The sequence below is a fragment of the Nelumbo nucifera genome, chromosome 8 (assembly GCF_055504915.1).
Source record: "Nelumbo nucifera cultivar China Antique chromosome 8, China Antique-T2T, whole genome shotgun sequence".
NCBI classification, from domain to species: domain Eukaryota; kingdom Viridiplantae; phylum Streptophyta; class Magnoliopsida; order Proteales; family Nelumbonaceae; genus Nelumbo; species Nelumbo nucifera.
Genome location: NC_142656.1, coordinates 36,773,273 through 36,791,811, shown reverse-complemented (window position 1 = coordinate 36,791,811; position 18,539 = coordinate 36,773,273). Strand labels below are relative to the sequence as shown.

General features: G+C 40.4%; 1 non-coding gene across 1 annotated transcript; it reads right to left on the bottom strand.

Annotated features, from left to right (window-relative positions):
- Positions 1-15,106: 15,106 nt before the first annotated feature.
- Positions 15,107-15,213, bottom strand: LOC148789871 (small nucleolar RNA R71). The gene has a single exon (XR_016079932.1). It is a non-coding gene; the product is annotated as a small nucleolar RNA R71 (small nucleolar RNA).
- Positions 15,214-18,539: the final 3,326 nt, after the last annotated feature.

Here is an 18,539-nt window from a genome sequence, read left to right as displayed (position 1 = left end):
TTCTAAATTGGGAATACGATTCCCGAATTGGAGCAAAAAAATTTTTGAAATTTCGCCCAACTTCCTGCAGGGTTCAGCCATCGATACGATGGATCTTCCATCCCCTTCAATTGGGTGCCCTCTCCTTCTCTTCTTAGCCTTAGGATCCACCCATTGCCATCCTAACTCTTCATTAGAAACCCTAGGGCACCCATATTTTTGCAAAAACCCAGCTGCCCTCCCCTTTCTCTCTAATCCTAATTGTTGAAGGGATGAGAGATCCATCATATGGATGGTCGAACACTACAGGAAAGTTGAGCAAATTTAAAAAAAAAAGTTCTCTCTCCCATCTAGGAATCGCATTTCCTATTTTTGAAAACTACATTTTCAAGGATCATTCTTGAAACAAAACCAGACCAGATCCTTAATCAAAGGGAGGAGAGGGATATACCTAATACGAAGTAACAGTAACTCCCAATGAAGGTGTTCACGCCCAAGGAGAAAACCAAACCCCGCTTCCACTGAAGATCACACAATGAGCAGTGAAACAGGATCAGCAGGATGACTCTTCAGTGTCAGCCAACTTGGTGGCACATCAGTGTCAGCCTTGGTAGGATAAATCTTCCCAGATCTATCCAACGGCTGTGCAGATTCCAAACTAATATGAGTCTCATAAACATACAGTTTAAGGGTATTACACAGAAATATACCAAAACACATGAATCAATTATGTACTTTTATTCATTTATAATAAATGTCATCAAGTACATCAATCTGATTAGAGCTAAGGGCATACATTGTCTGACAGCTCCCACTTGCACTTAGGTCCAATCGGGTATAAGCCGGAGTCCCATACTTTCCACATATTTCTCAAACACTTTTTGTGTCAGTGACTTAGTTAATGGGTCTGTTACATTTTCTGCTGATGCTACCTTCTGAATCAAGACGTCCCCTCTTCCAACTATCTCCCATAGTACATGGTACTTCCTCTCGATGTGCTTTGACTTCGAGTGGGCTCGTGGCTCCTTAGCCTGAGCAATGGCTCCAGTGTTGTCACACAACAATGGAATGGGTGATGTACTGGATGGAACTAATCCTAATTCCTGAATGAACATCTTCATCCAATCATCTTCTTTGGCAGCTTCACTTGCGGCAATATACTAAGCCTCGGTTGTGGAATCTACTATGGACACCTGTTTGTAGCTTTTCCTTCTAACATTACACAATCCTATCGTGAAGATATAACCATCTCGATGTGCTTTCTATCATCTGGATCTAATTGGAAATCGGCATCAGTATACCCCTGGATTTGTAGTGAACTTTCATCGAATGTAGTTGAGTATGTTTTTCACATCGATTCAATGCTCCTGCCCTGGGTTAGATTGGTATCTGCTTACCACATTCAATGCCTAAGAAATATCAGGATGAGTGCACACAACATGGCATACATGATGCTCCCTACGGATGAGGCATAGGGAATCTCTTTCATGCCCTCAATCTCTTCGGGAGTCTTCGGAGACATACCCTTAGAGAGAGTGACCTTGTGTCTGAAAGGAACATTTCCTTTCTTGGAGTTCTCCATACTATATCTTTTGACAATCTTGTCAATGTAAGCAAACTGGGATAATGCTATTATCCTCTTCGATCCATCTCTATAGGGTCGAAGACCCAATAAATAGGAGGCTTCTCTAAGATCTTTCATGGAGAATTGCTATGAAAGCCACACTTTCACCGTAGTTAACATTCTTACATCATTTCCAATGAGTAGAATGTCATCGAAATACAGAACCAAGAATGTAGCATTGTCTCTCACTGTCTTCCTTTAAACACAGGGCTCATTTGGATTTTGCTTAAAGTCAAACTGTTTGATGGTAGAGTCAAATCGGATGTTCCAACTCTTAGAAGCTTGCTTAAGTCCATATATGTTTCGGTTGAGTTTACATACCATGTGTTTCTGACCTGCAGCTATGAAAGCTTGCGGTTGTTGCATGTAGATATCTTCTGTAAGATTTCCATTTAGGAACATGGTTTGGACATCCATTTGCCAAATCTTGTACTCATAGTATGCTGCTACAACTAACAGGATCCTAATGGATTAAAGTATGGCCACATGCAAAAAGGATTCCTTATAATCGATTCCCTCTTTCTGAGTGTACCCTAGAAAGCCAAATAGATCTTCTTGGTTGGTTATTTTCTGGAGTTGGTGGGACATCTCCCACTACCCCTGGCTTTCCTCATCAAGGACAACTTTCTGATGATGATTATCCAGTATGTAATCTTCTTCTAGGTAGTGGGCATTTCGACTGCAAAACACCTTTTGCTCTTTTGGATCATAGAGCATGTAATCTATAGAGCCTTTGGGGTAACCTACAAATAGGCAATGACTGGTTTTGGATTCCAATTTGTCAGCACTAGTTCTTTTAACATGTGTTGTACAACCCCAAATCTTTAGGTGTCTTACACTTGGTTTCTTACCGGTCCATAGCTCATATGGAGTTTTAGGAACGAATTTGTTTGGAACCTGGTTCCGCACATAATTGTGGTGTAACAAGAGGAGCTAGTTGTGATACAATCCCATTTTCCTTTAAGTAGTCCCTGAATTTGTCAGAAGGATACTCACCACCTCAATCTGATCGAAGGGTCTTAATTTCTCTCCCTAACTATTTCTTGACTTCTTGTCTGACCACTTTGAACTTTTGAAAGGATTCAGACTTATGTCTCATTAGGTATATGTAACCATACCGAGAATAGTCATCGGTAAAGGTTATGAAATAATATGTTGGTTATGTGTCCCAACATTCAGGGGACCACATACATCAGCATGTATCAGGTCAAGTGTGCCTGTAGATCTTTCAGGCTTTCCCGTAAATGGCCACTTCGTCATCTTACCCTTAAGACAAGGTTCACAGGTTGGAAGATCTTCTACATTTAGAAAATCTAAAGAACCATCATTTACCAACCTTGTGATACGAGATCTCTTCCTAGGGATTATTTCCGATGTAGTTTCGGTAATTTTTGTTTGTAGATATGGATGGAGAACATAGAGATCAATATCAAGTTCTCCATATGCGAGGAATTTATTATTTCATTTAACAGTAATCACATTACTAAATAAGATAGAATAACCATCCAAACACAATTTTGAAACAAAAATCAAATTTCTTCTTAAATTAGGTACGAAAAGACAATCTTTAAGTACAATTGTTCCTTCTCTAAAAACTAGTTCTACAGTTCCTATGGCTATAGCTGCAACTATTGCAGAAGTCCTCAAGTAGAGCGTCACTTCTCAGTTAGTCAGTCTTCTGCTTATCTTGATCCCCTGCAGTGAGTTACACGCATGAGTTGAAGCCCTGGAGTCAATACACCAGGAAGCAGAAGAAACCAACAAATTGGTCTCTATGATAAAAGATTTGAAATTACCTTGCTTCTTAGTCTCCAAATATTGATGACAGTTTCTCTTCCAGTGGTCAGTCTATTTACAAAAGTGACAACATCTGATGCTTTGTCTTTCTTTTGCTTTTTTCGGTTTGCTAGTCTTCTTCTGAGGCTTTTTCTTTGCCCTCCTCTTCTTCTTACCCGAATTGCCACCTTCAACCAGCATAGCTATTGGTTTATCCTTCTTGATCAATTCTTTAGCCCTCTGCAACATATTGCTGAGTTCTTGAAGGCTAACATTTAGCTTATTCATGTTGTAATTCATGATAAACTCACTAAAGGAGGGAGGCAAGGAATTTAGGATGGCATCAACCTTGGTGACATGATCTAGCCCTGACCCAAGTGCCTCTAGTTCATCAATGTAACCGATCATCTTGAGACAATGGTCATGAACCATCTGGCTCTCGGTCAATTTTGCGGTCATGAATAGCTTCAAAACCTTCTAACGAGTAGAACGATTTTACTCTTCATATATTGTCCTCAGACAATCCTGGATATCCTTGGATACTCCGATCTGATCGAATTGTCTTTGTATCGGATTGTGAAGGGGGGCTATGATGTAGCACCAGGCAAGAGAATTCTTATCTTCCCATTCTTGATATTCCTTCCTACGTGCCTCAGAAGCCCTATCACCCAGATGATCCGGAGCAGGGAATACCAGCATAAGACTACGGTACCAGTCAGCATCATTTGGGCCCTTAAGTTTGTTATCATCCAACAACTTGGTGAATTGTCTGTTTGCCATTTCTGATAAAAGGCAAGGCAAATTATTAGTCTAGAACCTCATTTATTCATGTTTTGTACATAGATATGGCTTTTAATCTATGATCTATTTCCATTTATTCATCTCTGAGATTTCCCTCCTATCTCAGTGATGGAGACTGCGAACTATGTCTCTAGAAATGTGGAAAACCACATATAGTGCATGGAGCCAACTATTTGAGCTGCATAACCCCACCACCTTCTATGAAGGATCATATCCACTCATCTGATGAGCTTTCCCTTTGGTCTCTGTTAGACAAGGTTCATTGTCATTTTAGGTTAAACCTTTATATCTAGTAAGTGTTTACCCATCATATTTGTGAACGCCAAGGTACCGTAAGAGAGTCTTCCATTTTATGATAGGCCCTCCCACATCATTTTATGACACACCTATCATCTTATGAAACAATACAAAAGGTCCAACAACAAATGGATAGCCCAATTTTATGGTGCATCTCCTCATTACTAAAGAACCCATCTTCATGCTAATGATGCAAGGCCTTTAGAGAGTTCATCATATGAATCTCCCTATCACATGCACTTATATTTTCAGGAGGGAATGAAAAATTATGCCCTAGTTTTATTTAGGTCTAACCAGATTTAGATGGGCCCTAAACGGCTAGGGCTTCGCATGGTTCCTCTTGAGAGAAAGCTTATGTGGGGCCCACCACATAGGGAGATCATCCAATGATCTTAAGGACACCTCGGCAATGATGTGCATTCAGCCATGGTGTGTGAAAGAGCCACTATCGAATCAGCATGGGCCAAGTGCTTATGGCCCATGGACATAGCACATAACACATCCATATTGTTAGACAGTTTTTGTATGCCCTTAGCTTCAATCAGAATGATGTACACTATGAGTTTATAGTAAATGAATAAAGTACATACTTGATTCTGAAGGGATGAGAGATCCATCCTATGGACGCCCAAAGATTGCGGAATAAGAGGCGAATTTCAAAAATTTTATCTCTCCCTTCAACTGGGAATCGTATTCCCTATTTAGAAAATCATATTTTTAAGGATCAATCTTGAACCATAAACTGAACCAGATCTGAACAAAAAGGTGTGGGAGAGGATTATACCTGATACGGAGAAATACTATCTCCCAATGGAGGTGTTCACACCCAAGGAAGGATCCAAAATCTGCTCCCACTGAAGATGGCGCAGTGAAGGATGGAGCAGAATCAGCAATGTTCTTCAAAAGAACTTGACCCTTCGCAAGAATCAACTTGATTGCTCCCAAGAACTAGAGATCGAACTGAAGGAATGGCAATGGCAGGAAGGTAGCGGCAGAAGAGAATTCGCAGTATGCAGGAAATCTCTTAATCTCTCTTTCTTAAAGAGAAGAATGCTATTGATGTTATTGTCCTTCAAGGCTGCCGCCCCCTTCCCCTTTTATAATCGTAAAGGGATCAGCTCCTAATCAGATTAGGAGTTGCTAATCCAAATCATATTTGGGTTAGAAGTCCCTTAGTGATAAGGGATAATCCTTATCTTATCTGCAAATCAGATCAGCTGTCTCCTAATCTAATTAGGAGGTTTCCATATCTAAATCTTATTTAGATCTTGGACTCTCTGAGTGGATAGGGTCTAAGCCCAATCCTTTTAGCTGACCCACTTCAGAATTCGCCCCCTTTAGATGACTGATCAAATCAGCCCAGTTCGAAATGGGCTTAAGGCCCATTAAGGTTATGTACTCAAAAAAACCTTCCAAATTGCTGCCCAGTTGGGCTTCCTTGTATGGTGTGGGACTCAAGCATTGATCTACACATCAGCCACATGGGTTCAGCCCAGCCTTTGTTACAAGGCCTGGCCGAATGCACTGCTGAAGACAGTGTACCCCTGAAACCCATCAAATGAGCTCTATGGGCCCAACACTTACAGTAAGTGGTCCCTGAGCCAAGCCACCTTGTAACACCCAGGGACTATGGGCAGATGCAAGATTAGCCCATCAGGCATTATCCTCAATGGTCTTACACTTAACCTCTCAGCCCAAAATGATCATACACTGCCTGACAAGAGAGGACCTCTTCCTCGGCTGCAAGGAACAGTGTTGCACTCTCCACTCATATGTATCCCGGGAATTAAAACCTTCTTGCAAACATTTTAGAAACCATATATATACTTTTATATCTTATATAAAATATATTTTGCAAAACAAATCTCAACGGTTGAAATCGGCTGCCGGCAGTCTTGGTTTCCATCAGAGAGAGTGCATCCCCGATCATTACCTTTGTCCGACAAAGGGGTTGATCTTGTCACTATGATCACCCACTCAGATGAATTCTCGGACTGTCCCAACATACCCAGGTTTTGACCCCCGCTAAGGATCTCACTGATTGGTACATCAAAGATAGCCCAATCCGACACCTAGTGCAGTATCATAATCGAGTCTAGGGGTCGGGTGTAACTTTCCAGTTTTGCCCATCAATCTCCATGGTCCAGGGCAATACTGGAAATCTGGTCCAATTTAAAGATTCAATTAATCCTACACTGTATGTGCCTAGGGTCTCACCCTGGCAGCTGAGACAGGCCACCCCAACCGACTTGGTGGCACCACAGTATCAGCCTTGTCAGGATAGGTCTCCCCAAACCGACCCACCGGCTGTGAACATTCTAAACTAACACGAGTCTCATTAAGTGTCCAATTTAAGGGTATTACACAGAAACATACCAAGGGAACATGAATCAAATATGTATCTTTATTCATTTACAATAAACTAATAAAGTACATCATTCTGATTAAAGCTAAGGGCATACAAAACTGTCTAACAGATTCATGTTCCTATGGTGTGTTTTTGTGTAATACCCTTAAACTGGACATTTATGAGACTCGTGTTAGCTTAGAATGTTCACAGCCATTGTGTAAGTCTGGGGAGATTTATCTTGCCAAGGCTGACACTGGTGTGCTACCAAATGTTGGGGTGGCCTGTCTTAGCCACCAGGGTGAGACCCAAGGCACATGCAATGTAAGATTAATAGAACCTTTGAACCATACCAGATTTCCAGTATTGCCCTGGACCTTGGAGATTGATGGGCAAAACTGGAAAGTTACACCCGACCCCTAGACTCGATTATGATACTGCACTAAGTGTCGGATTGGGCTGTCTTTTGATGTACCAATCAGTGAGATCCTTAGCAGGGGTCAAAACCTGGGTATGTTGGGACAGTCCGAGATCTGAGTGGGTGATCATAGTGATAGGATCAGCCCCTTTGTCGGACAAAGGTAATGATCGGGGATGCACTTTCACTGATGGAAACCAAGACTGCTGGCAACCGATTTTAATCGTTGAGATTTGTTTTGCAAAATATATTTTATATGAGATATAAAAGTATATATATACATTATGGTTTCCAAAATGTTTGCAAAAGGTTTTAATTCTCGGGATCCATTTAAGTAGAGAGTGTAACACTGTTCCTTGCAACCGAGGGAGAGGTCCTCTCTTGTCGAGCAGTGTTTGGTCATTATGGGCTGAGAGGTTAAGTGTTTGTTCATTATGCCCACAGTCCCTGGGTGTTACAAGGTGGCTTGGCCCAGGGACCACTTAGGGTAAAGTGTTGAACCCATAGAGCCCATGTGATGGGTTTCAGGGGCGGCACTGTCCATAACAGTGTATTCGGCCAAGCCTTATAACAAAGGCTGGGCTGAACCCATGTGGCTGATGTGTAGATCAATGTTTGGGTCCCAAGCCATACAAGGAAGCCCAACTGGGCAGCAGTTTGGAAGGCTAAGTGAGCACATAACCTTAATGGGCCTAAAGCCCATTTCGAACTGGGCTGATTTGATCAGTTAAATGAGGGGCGAATTCTCAGATTGGGCCTTAACCCTATCCACTCAAAGAGTCTAGATCTTAATGTGATTCAGATCTGGAAACCTCCTAATAGGATTAGGAGAGAGCTGATTCAATCTGCAGATAAGATAAGGGTTTACCCTTATCACTTAAAGGGAATTTTGATCCAAATATGATTTGGATCAGCAACTCCTAATGGGATTAGGAGCTAATCCCTTTAAGATTATAAAAGGAGGAGGGGGGCGGCAGCCTTTAGGCACACATATAGATACACAACCTCAAGTCTTCAAAGCTGAAATCACAAAAGAAAGAATTCAGCAATCTCTGCAAAAATTCTTTCTTGCTGCCTCCTTCCTGCCTCCTTCAGAACTTCTAGTTTGATCTCCTGTCTTCAGTAGGAGTGATCAAGATTCAATCTTGATATCAGCCCTTTGTGAAAGGACTGTTTGGAAACAGTGCTCATGTGCCATCCAGCTATTCTTACGAAGGATCAGGTTCTTGGAAGAACGCTGCTGATTCTACTCCATCCTACACTGAGCCATCTTTAGTGGGAGCAGTCTTTAGATCCTTCCTTGGACGTGAACACCTCCATTGAGAGATAACATTTCTTTGTATTAGGTATAATCCTCTCCTACTACTTTTATTCAGATCCGGTTCAGTTTATGGTTCAAGATTGATCCTTGAAAATATGATTTTTTAAAATAGGGAATGCGATGCCCAGTTGAAGGGAGAGAAATTTTCTTTTGAAATTCGCCCACCTTATTCCGCAAGATTTGGGCATTCATATGATGGATCTCTCATCCCTTCAGTGGTATCAGAGCCATGGTTCAAATCTTGAACCAATTTATTTCAAATCTGAACCTTCGTAGATGGCAAAAGGCGTTCTACTCGATTTGCGCAGATAAGGTGTTTTAGGAAATTGTTCCCCAAATTATGGGAGAATAATCTGAAATTAATTTTTATATAAATTTGATTATTATTTAAAATTGTTCTTTATGATTTTCTTGATTTATGGGCTGTTCGTACAAAAGGAGACCAAAATCTTGATTGGCGTAGGGGACCTGCGATTTTATAGTTTCTGGATAATTTTATTACCTTTGGTCTGTAAAATAATTTTTTTTTTATTTTTATAATGAATGTATAGGTATTTGATCTAATGTAATATTAATAGAAATTAGGATTTTTATTTATTTTATTTTGGATCGAAGATGGCGGCGTAAGAAAGGAGATTTCATAGATGGGAGAATCGCTATCTGCAATTTGCAGTTTATGAAACTACAAACTGTGATCTAACCTCTGTTTTGCAGGATGGATTGTGCGAACAGCCCTGTTTGACTGGTTCTTGATTTTCTTTTATCAGTATTTAATTTCAGATGATTTTCTTGAATTAAAGATTTAATTAAAGATCAAACCGTAGACCCATTCGAACCAAGATTGGTCCAAATTGTTTGGACTGAATCTAGGGTTTGATCAAGGCTGAATGTCAGCCCTAATTTTTCCAAACAATGGGCCTGAGGATTGATAATTAAATGAATGCTTAATTCGGCCCAACCTGTAAAGATGTACAGGCACACTTGACCTAATACATAATTATGTATGTGGTCCCCTGAGTGTTAGGACATAGAATCAACACGTGTATTTCATCACCTTTACAGATGATTTGTCGCGATATGGTTAGGGAGAGAAATTAAAGCCCTTCGATCAGATCGAGGTGGCGAGTATCTCTCTGAAGAATTCAGGGACTACTTAAAGGACAATGGGATAGTATCACAAATGGCTCCTCCTGCTACACCACCACTTAACGGTGTTTCAGAGAGGGGGAATAGGACCGTATTGGATATGGTCCGGTCACTTCTCATACACTCAGAGTTACCCACATCCTTTTGGGGCTACACATTAGAGACTACGATTTACGTGCTGAATCGGGTTCCAACCAATTTGGTTCTGAACACTCCATATGAACTTTGGACTGGAAAGAAATGAAGTGTCAGACACTTGAAGATTTGGGGTTGTCCAGCACACGTTAAAAGAATAAGTGCAGACAAGTTGGAAGCCAAGACCAGGTATTTCCTATTTGTAGGCTACCCAAAAGGCTCTATGGGTTACCTATTCTATGACCCAAATGAGCAAAAGGTGTTCTGCTGCCAAAATGCACAATTCTTGGAAACCGATTACATCTTGGACACCCATCGACAGGAAGTGATTCTTGATGAAGAGAGCTCAGGAGCAGTGGAAGATGTCTTACAAGATCTAGGTAGTGACCAACCTAGAAGATCCACTCGTGTATCCAGGCCACCAGTCCGTTATGGTTATGACCAGGATAGTTACCTGGTGGAAACCTTGACTAGTGAGGGGGATCCCGTGACTTATGCAGAAGCTATGTTGGACATAAATTCCCAAAAGTGGGTGGAGGCCATGAGAGATGAGATAGACTCAATGGAGACAAATGGAGTTTGGACTCTAGTAGATCTACCCTTCGGGGTAAAAGCAATTGGTTGCAATTGGATTTACAAGAGGAAGAAGGGCCCCGATGGTAAGGTTGAGACTTTCAAAGCTCGTCTGGTGGCGAAAGGGTACACTCAGAAAGCGGGCATCGATTATGAGGAAACCTTTTCGCCTATAGCCATGCTTAAATCCATTAGGATCCTACTAGCTGTAGCAGCATACCATGATTATGAGATTTGGCAAATGGATGTCAAAACTGCATTCCTGAATGGAGATCTTACTAAAGATATCTATATGCAACAGCCACAAGGCTTCATTGCTACAGGTCAGGAACACATGGTATGTAAACTTAATAGATCCATTTATGGGCTTAAGCAAGCTTTTTGGAGTTGGAACATCCGTTTTGACTCTGCTGTCAAATCGTTTGACTTCAAGCAGAATCCGGATGAACCCTGTGTTTATAGGAAGTCCAGTGGGGATAAGGTTACTTTCTTGGTTCTGTATGTAGATGACATTCTACTCATTGGGAATGATGTAGGAATGTTAACTACGGTGAAAGTATGGCTTTCACAACAATTCTCCATGAAGGATCCTGGAGAAGCCTCCTATATACAGTGTCTTCGACTCTATAGAGATAGATTGAAGCGGATAATAGGATTATCCCAATCTACTTACATAGACAAAATAGTCTAAAGATACAGCATGGAAAACTCCAAGAAAAAAAATGTTCCTTTCAAGCACGGAGTCACTCTCTCCAAGAAGATGTCTCCCAAGACCTCTGAGGAGATTGAGGGCATGAAGGTTGTTCCCTATGCCTCTGCCGTAGGGAGCATCATGTATGCCATGCTGTACACTCAGCCCGACATTGCTCGTGCAGTGAGTGTGGTAAGCAGATTTCAGGCTAACCTAGGGTAGGAGCACTGGACTGCTATGAAAAACATACTTAAGTACCTTCGAAGGACAAAAGAGTTTTGTCTGGTATTCGGTGGTAGTTCACTACAGATCCAGGGGTATTCTGATGCCGATTTCCAGTCGGATCCAGATGATAGAAAGTCTACATGTGGATATGTTTTCACGATAGGATCATGTGCTGTTTGCTGGAAAAGCAGCAAACCGGGGTCCACTGTAGACTCCACGACCGAAGTCGAATACATTGCCGCAAGTGAGGCTGCCAAAGAAGCCGTGTGGATGAAGAAGTTCGTTCACGAGTTGGGAGCATTTCTGTCCAGCATATCACCCATCTCGTCGTTGTGTGACAACAATGGAGCCATTGCTCAGGCTAAGGAGGCACGAGCTCACTCGAAGTCAAAGCACATCGAGAGGAAGTACCACGTACTATGAGAGATTGTTGGTAGAGGGGACGTCCTAATTCAGAAGGTAGCATCAGCGGAAAATGTAGTAGACCAATTGACAAAGCCACTATCACAAAAAGTGTTTGAGAAACACGTGGAAAGCATGGGACTCCGGCTTGTACCAGATCGGACCTAAGTGCAAGTGGGAGCTGTTAGACAATTTTTGTATACCCTTGGCTTCAATTAGAATGATGTACATTATGAGTTTATTGTAAATGAATAAAGTACATATTTGATTCATGTTCCTATGGTGTGTTTCCTTGTAATACCCTTAAACTGGACACTTATGAGACTCGTGTTAGTTTAGAATGTTCACAGCCATTGGGTAAGTTTGGGGAGATTTATCCTGCCAAGGCTGACACTGGTGTGCTGCCAAATGTTGGGGTGGCCTATCTCAGCCGCCAGGGTGAGACCCAAGGCACATGCAGTGTAGAATTAATAGAACCTTCGAACCGGACCAGATTTCCAGTATTGCCTTGGACCTTGGAGATTGATGGGCAAAACTGGAAAGTTACTCTCAACCCCTAGACTTGATTATGATACTACACTAGGTGTCGGATTGTGCTGTCTTTGATGTACCAATTAGTGAGATCCTTAGCGGGGATCAAAACCGGGGTATGTTGGGATAGTCTGAGAGTTCATCTGAGTGGGTGATCATAGTGACAAGATCAGCCCCTTTGTTGGACAAAGGTAATGATCAGGGTGCACTCTCATTGATGGAAACCAAGACTACCGGCAGCCAATTTTAATCATTGAGATTTGTTTTGCAAAATATATTTTATATGAGATATAAAAGTATATATATACATTATGGTTTCCAAAAGGTTTGCAAAAGGTTTTAATTCCCGCGATCCATATAAGCAGAGAGTGTAACACTATTCCTTGCAGCCGAGGGTGAGGTCCTCTCTTGTTGGGTGGTGTTTGATCATTATGGGCTGAGAGGTTAAGTGTAAGACCATAGAGGGTAATACCTGATGGGCTAATCTTGCATCTACCCACAGTCCTTGGGTGTTACAAGGTGACTTGTCCCAGGGACCACTTAGGGTAAAGTGTTGGGCACATAGAGCCCATGTGTTGGGTTTCAGGGGGTGCACTGTCCATAACAGTGTATTCAGCTAGGCCATGTAACAAAGGCTGGGCTGAACCCATGTGGCTGATGTCTAGATCAATGTTTGGGTCCCACGCCATACAAGGAAGCCCAACTGGGTAGCAATTTGGAAGGTTAAGTAACCACATAACCTTAATGGGCCTAAAGCCCATTTCGAATTGGGCTGATTTGATCAGTTAAATGAAAGGCAAATTCTAAGATTGAATTAGCAGATGGATTTGGCCCTTAATCCTATCCGCTCAGAGAGTCTAGATCTGAATGTGACTCAGATCTAGAAACCTCCTAATAGGATTAGGTGAGAGCTTATTCAATTTGCAGATAAGATAAGGTTTTACCCTTATCACTTAAAGGGAATTCTAATCCAAATATGATTTGGATCAACAACTCCTAATGGGATTAAGAGCTGATCCCTTTAAGCTTATAAAAGGAGGAGGGGGGCGGCAGCCTTTAGACACACATATAGATACACAATCTCTAATCTTCAGAGCTGAAATCACAAAAGAAAGAATTCAGCAATCTCTGCGAAAATTCTTTCTTGCTATCGCCAGAATTGCCAGTTTAATCTCTTGTCTATAGTAGGAGCGATCAAAATTCGATCTTGATATCAGCCCTTTGTGAAAGGACTGATAGGAAACAGTGCTCACGTGCCATCCAGCTATTCTTGCGAAGGATCAGGTTCTTGGAAGAACGCTGCTGATTCTACTCCATCTTGCTCTGTGCCATATTCAGTGGGAGCAGTCTTTGGATCCTTCCTTGGGCATGAACACCTCCATTGAGAGATAATATTTCTCTGTATCAGGTATAATTCTCTCCTACTGCTTTTATTTAGATCTGGTTCAGTTTATGGTTCAAGAATGATCCCTGAAAATATGATTTTCTAAAATAGGGAATGCGATTCCCAGTTGAAGGGAGAGAAATTTTTTTTTTTAATTCGCCCACCTTATTCCGCAAGATTTGGGCATCCATACGATGGATCTCTCATCCCTTCACATACATCACATGCATGTAATCCCTAATTGATCAAATCAATTAAATAACTGTAAAACCCATAAATAAAGCCCTCTTAATTTCATAATATTATCAATTAATATTATCTAGGTATATGGGCTGAATTGCAAAGAGCAGTTCGGCCCATATAGCATTTGTGTTGAATTGGGCTAAAGCAGTTTTAACAGATTAAAACTCTGTTTTACAAATGTGGGCTGAATTGCATCTTGCAATTAACCATCAATCCCCTGGCCCATGAAGGAAATTTCAGGAAAAACTTCAGCTTATGAAAATAATAAATTATCATGGTTAATTTAATAAATTGATATTCATTGGAAAGGTTAGGTGGACCAATAGTCTTGGTGCTTTCAATTAGATCGTTGCAAGTTCAGTCACTGATTGCCCTTGTTTTTATTTCTTTTTTCAGTCTTTAATTTTTAGTAGTTAAATTTGTTAGATCCAAAATTCGGTTGTCCAAATAATCAAAGGGAAACTATAGTTTTAGTACTTATTTTGTTAAATCCTCGTGGGAACGATATTTTTATACTACTTGATAACTAGTGCACTTGCTAGGGTTATATAATTATAGCTATCAAGTTTTTGACGTCGTTGCAGGGATTTAATCCTAAAATAATATTAGAACTTGTTAACATTGGTTAATTTTGATTTTACTCTTTATTTAATGTGTTCAAATTCTTGTAGTGTTCAGATTAGTTAGTGTATGACACGTACTAGGGGTGAAAAACTAGCAGAATTTGACCCTGAAATAGAGAGAACCCTTCGAATACTGCAAGGAGCCAACAAAAGTAAAGAGGGAGAGAAGGTTGAAGAAGGCAAACCAGTAGAAGTTGAGGAAGAGATGGCAGACGAAGCAAATCGAACTCTTTTGGACTATGCTTATCCAACAATTGATGGGGCTACTTCTAGCATTTGCAAGCCAATGGTTCAAGCCAATAATTTCGAGATCAAGCCTGCGATTGTCCAAATGATCCAAACGAGTATTCAGTTTAGTGGGTTTTCGAGTGATGATCCTAATGCACATATCGTTAACTTCCCTGAAATATGCGACACATTCAAGCATAATGGAGTTAGTGATGATGCTATTAGGCTTATACTTTTTCCAATCTCATTACGTGATAGAACTAAGGATTGGCTTAACTCACTCCCTGTAGGAAGTATCACCACTTGGAACAACTTGACTCAAAAATTTTTGGCTAAGTATTTTTCTCCCTCTAAAACAAAAAAAAATGATCAATGATATCACTACTTTTGTTCAACTAGAGAGGGAATCTTTGTATTAGGCATTGGAACGATTTAAAGAGATGCTTAGGAAGTGTCCTCACCATGGAATACTTGTTTGGCATCAAATTCAAACTTTTTATAATGGTATTACTCCATCTAATCGCTCCATTATTGATGCAGCTGCAGGATGCACAATCATGAGGAAAACTCTAGAGGAAACCTATGATCTAGTAGAAGAGATGGTATAAAATAGCTACCCATGGAATAATGACCGAGCTGATCGAAGGGGAGTGCATCATCTAGATTATTTTTCAGCTGTATCTGCTCAGCTTGCTAATTTGAATAAAAAATTAGACAATCTTAGAGTTGCAACAATAAATATGTCATCTTGTAATCCATGTGATATTTGTGGCCAATTGGGACATATAAATTCTGATTGTCAGGTAGGTAATCCTTTTGCTTCACATGAAAGTGCTAATTTTGTTTCTCATGGTAGCAGGCCAAATTTTAACCCTTATTTTAATACATACAATCCAGGGTGGAGGAGTCATCCGAATTTTTCATGGATTAACAACCAACAAAAATCACCTATGGGATTTCAACAACAGCCGCCCCCGCAAGAGAAGAAGGGAAATTTAGAGGACATGATTTCTAAGTTAATTAATACTACTAAAGCAAAGTTCCAAGATCACAAAAAGTGATTCTTAAATCAAGAGGCATCTATTAAGAACTTAGAAGTTCAAGTGAGGCAGATTGTGAGCATGTTGTCAGAAAGAAGAGAGGGACGATTGCCTAGCAATACAGATAAGAACCCAACGGAGCAAGTGAATGCCACTGCCTTAAGAAGTGGAAGGACTATTGGCGAGATCAAGGATGATGATCAAAAAGTTGAGGTAGCCGATTCACAAATGGAGATCGAAGGGAGTACACCTAAACTAAATTTAGATGCCATTAAGCTTCCTCTCCCCTACCCTAAAAGAGTTTTGAAAGCTAACTTGAATAAACAATTTGAAAAATTTTTAGAGGTGTTTAGAAAAATACATATTAACATTCCTCTTCTTGATGTATTGTCGCAGATGCCAAAATATGGTAAATTCTTAAATGAGGTGATGTCAAATAAAAGGAAATGGGAGGAATGTGAAATGGTGAAACTAAATGAAGAGTGCTCAGCAAATCTTCAAAATAAATTGCCCCCAAAGCTCAAGGACTCAGGGAGCTTTTCTATTCCTAGCAAGCGTGGATTTTATGAACTAATGCCATATTCTATTATGAGTTTGAGAAAGCTTTATGCGATTTAGGTGCTAGTATAAATCAAATGCCATATTCTCTTTTTGAAAAACTTGGATTGCATGAACTAACACCTACTACTATTACCTTGCAATTAGCTGATAGAAACATTAAATATTCTAGGGGAATAGTAGAAGATGTTTTAGTCAAAATGGGCGATTTTATTATACCTGTTGACTTCATTGTGTTGGATATGGAGGAAGATAGGACAATGCCCTTGATTTTAGGGAGACCTTTGATGAGACTGAAAAGAACCCTATTTTTGTCCCCTAATTTTCATATTTTTACATTATTTTAGCACTTAAATGAACTCATTACTCTTGTATTTCGATTCAAGGCAATAAAGAAGGCAATTGGAAGAAAACAGGGCAAATCGGGTGATTTTGCACAGTTTCGGCGACAGTCCGTAATCTGGGCCTAACTCTCACTTCCGGGCACCGAATTGGACAATTCAAGAAGCATTAGAAAGATAAAAGAAAGGCCCACAACGTTTATGTTTTCGGTTTTGACAGATTCGGCCCGCATCGAGTACAAAATGAGCCCGAAGTTGGAGCAAGTTCGCAGTCAGGCCCATTTCACAACTTAAGCCCAACTCGCAGAAGTACCTTGAAGCAGCCCAAGTTTTAAAGCAGCCCAACTCGAATTCAAGAGTCAAGAGTCCAAATCTCGAATGTAATCTCTAAAGAGAGAGTCTTATCAAATCTAAAGTCTTGAATGTAATCCTAGAGAGATTGAGATTAGATCATTAGATAAGAGATAGGATAGGATTAGTTCAAAGAAGATCAAGACTCCCTAAAGATAAGATGATCTCCTAGAAGGAGTTGGAAAACAGCCCTCTCCTTGGCTATATAAAGAGGGGGGTGAACCAGCTTTGCCATCACTCACTCTCAGATCCAAGAGATCAGCAGGAAGACCAAGAAGCTCAAGAAGGCAGTTCGGCTATGGAGAAGCAAAGCATGGAGATTGCGCGAAACATGAGCAGCTAAGCTTCTTTTTTTGGTTCAAGGGGGGAGGTTCGATTGTGTCATTATGAGGTTCTGTAGTTAATTTATTTTCTTGCTTTTTAATTGAAGTATTCATTGATTCTTGAGCATATTTTTAGTGGATGTTAATGTTAATTAGTTTGACAAACTGAATTAATATTGATTTTCCTACTACTATCCATGATTTCGGTGATCCGTAATTGTTACGAATAATGGTACAAGTAGCAATTAGGTTGATATCTTTTTGGGTCAATTGTTCGTGACAGCCTTTGACCAATGTTTTAACATGGTTCAACCTAAAGGAATTGATGGAACAAGATTCAGTAATTGCAGCTATCTCAATTATTGTTATTTTGGTTTAACTATTTTCACAAATCTTAATGCTATCACTGTTTAACATGGAACGCTATCGTACCCAGTTGAGTGGTGATAAGTGTTGATCGAATGCTGGGTTTGGTCAACTGAATTAGGAAAACACAAAATTTATTATGGCTATCTTAATAAATCTAAGGTTAAATGCTTGAATTGCAAGAATGCTGAAATTTACCTAGGATCGATGGCCAATCGATTCAACCCGAACCCTTGAACCATAATTCAGTAAGACTGATTTTCTCTTGTTTGCTTAAGTTCTTTCTTATTCTTTTAATTTTAGTTATTAAATTTCCCCACTCAATTATAGTATCCATTCGGCTAAGAGATTACTGATTTGCTCCCTGTGGGATTCGACCTAGCACCACTTTTACTGCAAATATCTTGTTGTGGGACTAGTACTAATTTTGAGGGCCTCGACAAACCCGTCAAAATTTTGGCGCCGTTGCCGGGGAACAATTTTAATTTCTTAGCTATTACCTTCCTCTTGTTAACCCCTTCTTGTTTATGACTCGTGCTTCTCAACGAGGTGAACTCGAGTACAACCCCAAAATTGAGAGAACCACCTGTCGTTTAAGGAAGGAGGCTAAGCAAAGGAAGGATCGCTCACCAAAAAGGATGAACTCAGATTGCGAATTGCCCACTTGTGATTTTCCCATCTTCGAAGAAGGTGAAAGAATGGCTGATAGAGAGAGGACATTAAGGGAGTTGGCTGCACCAATTATGAACCAACAACCCTTATGCATCACGTATCCCACTCTTGAGGTAGCTTTTGAATTGAAATCTGGTTTGATAC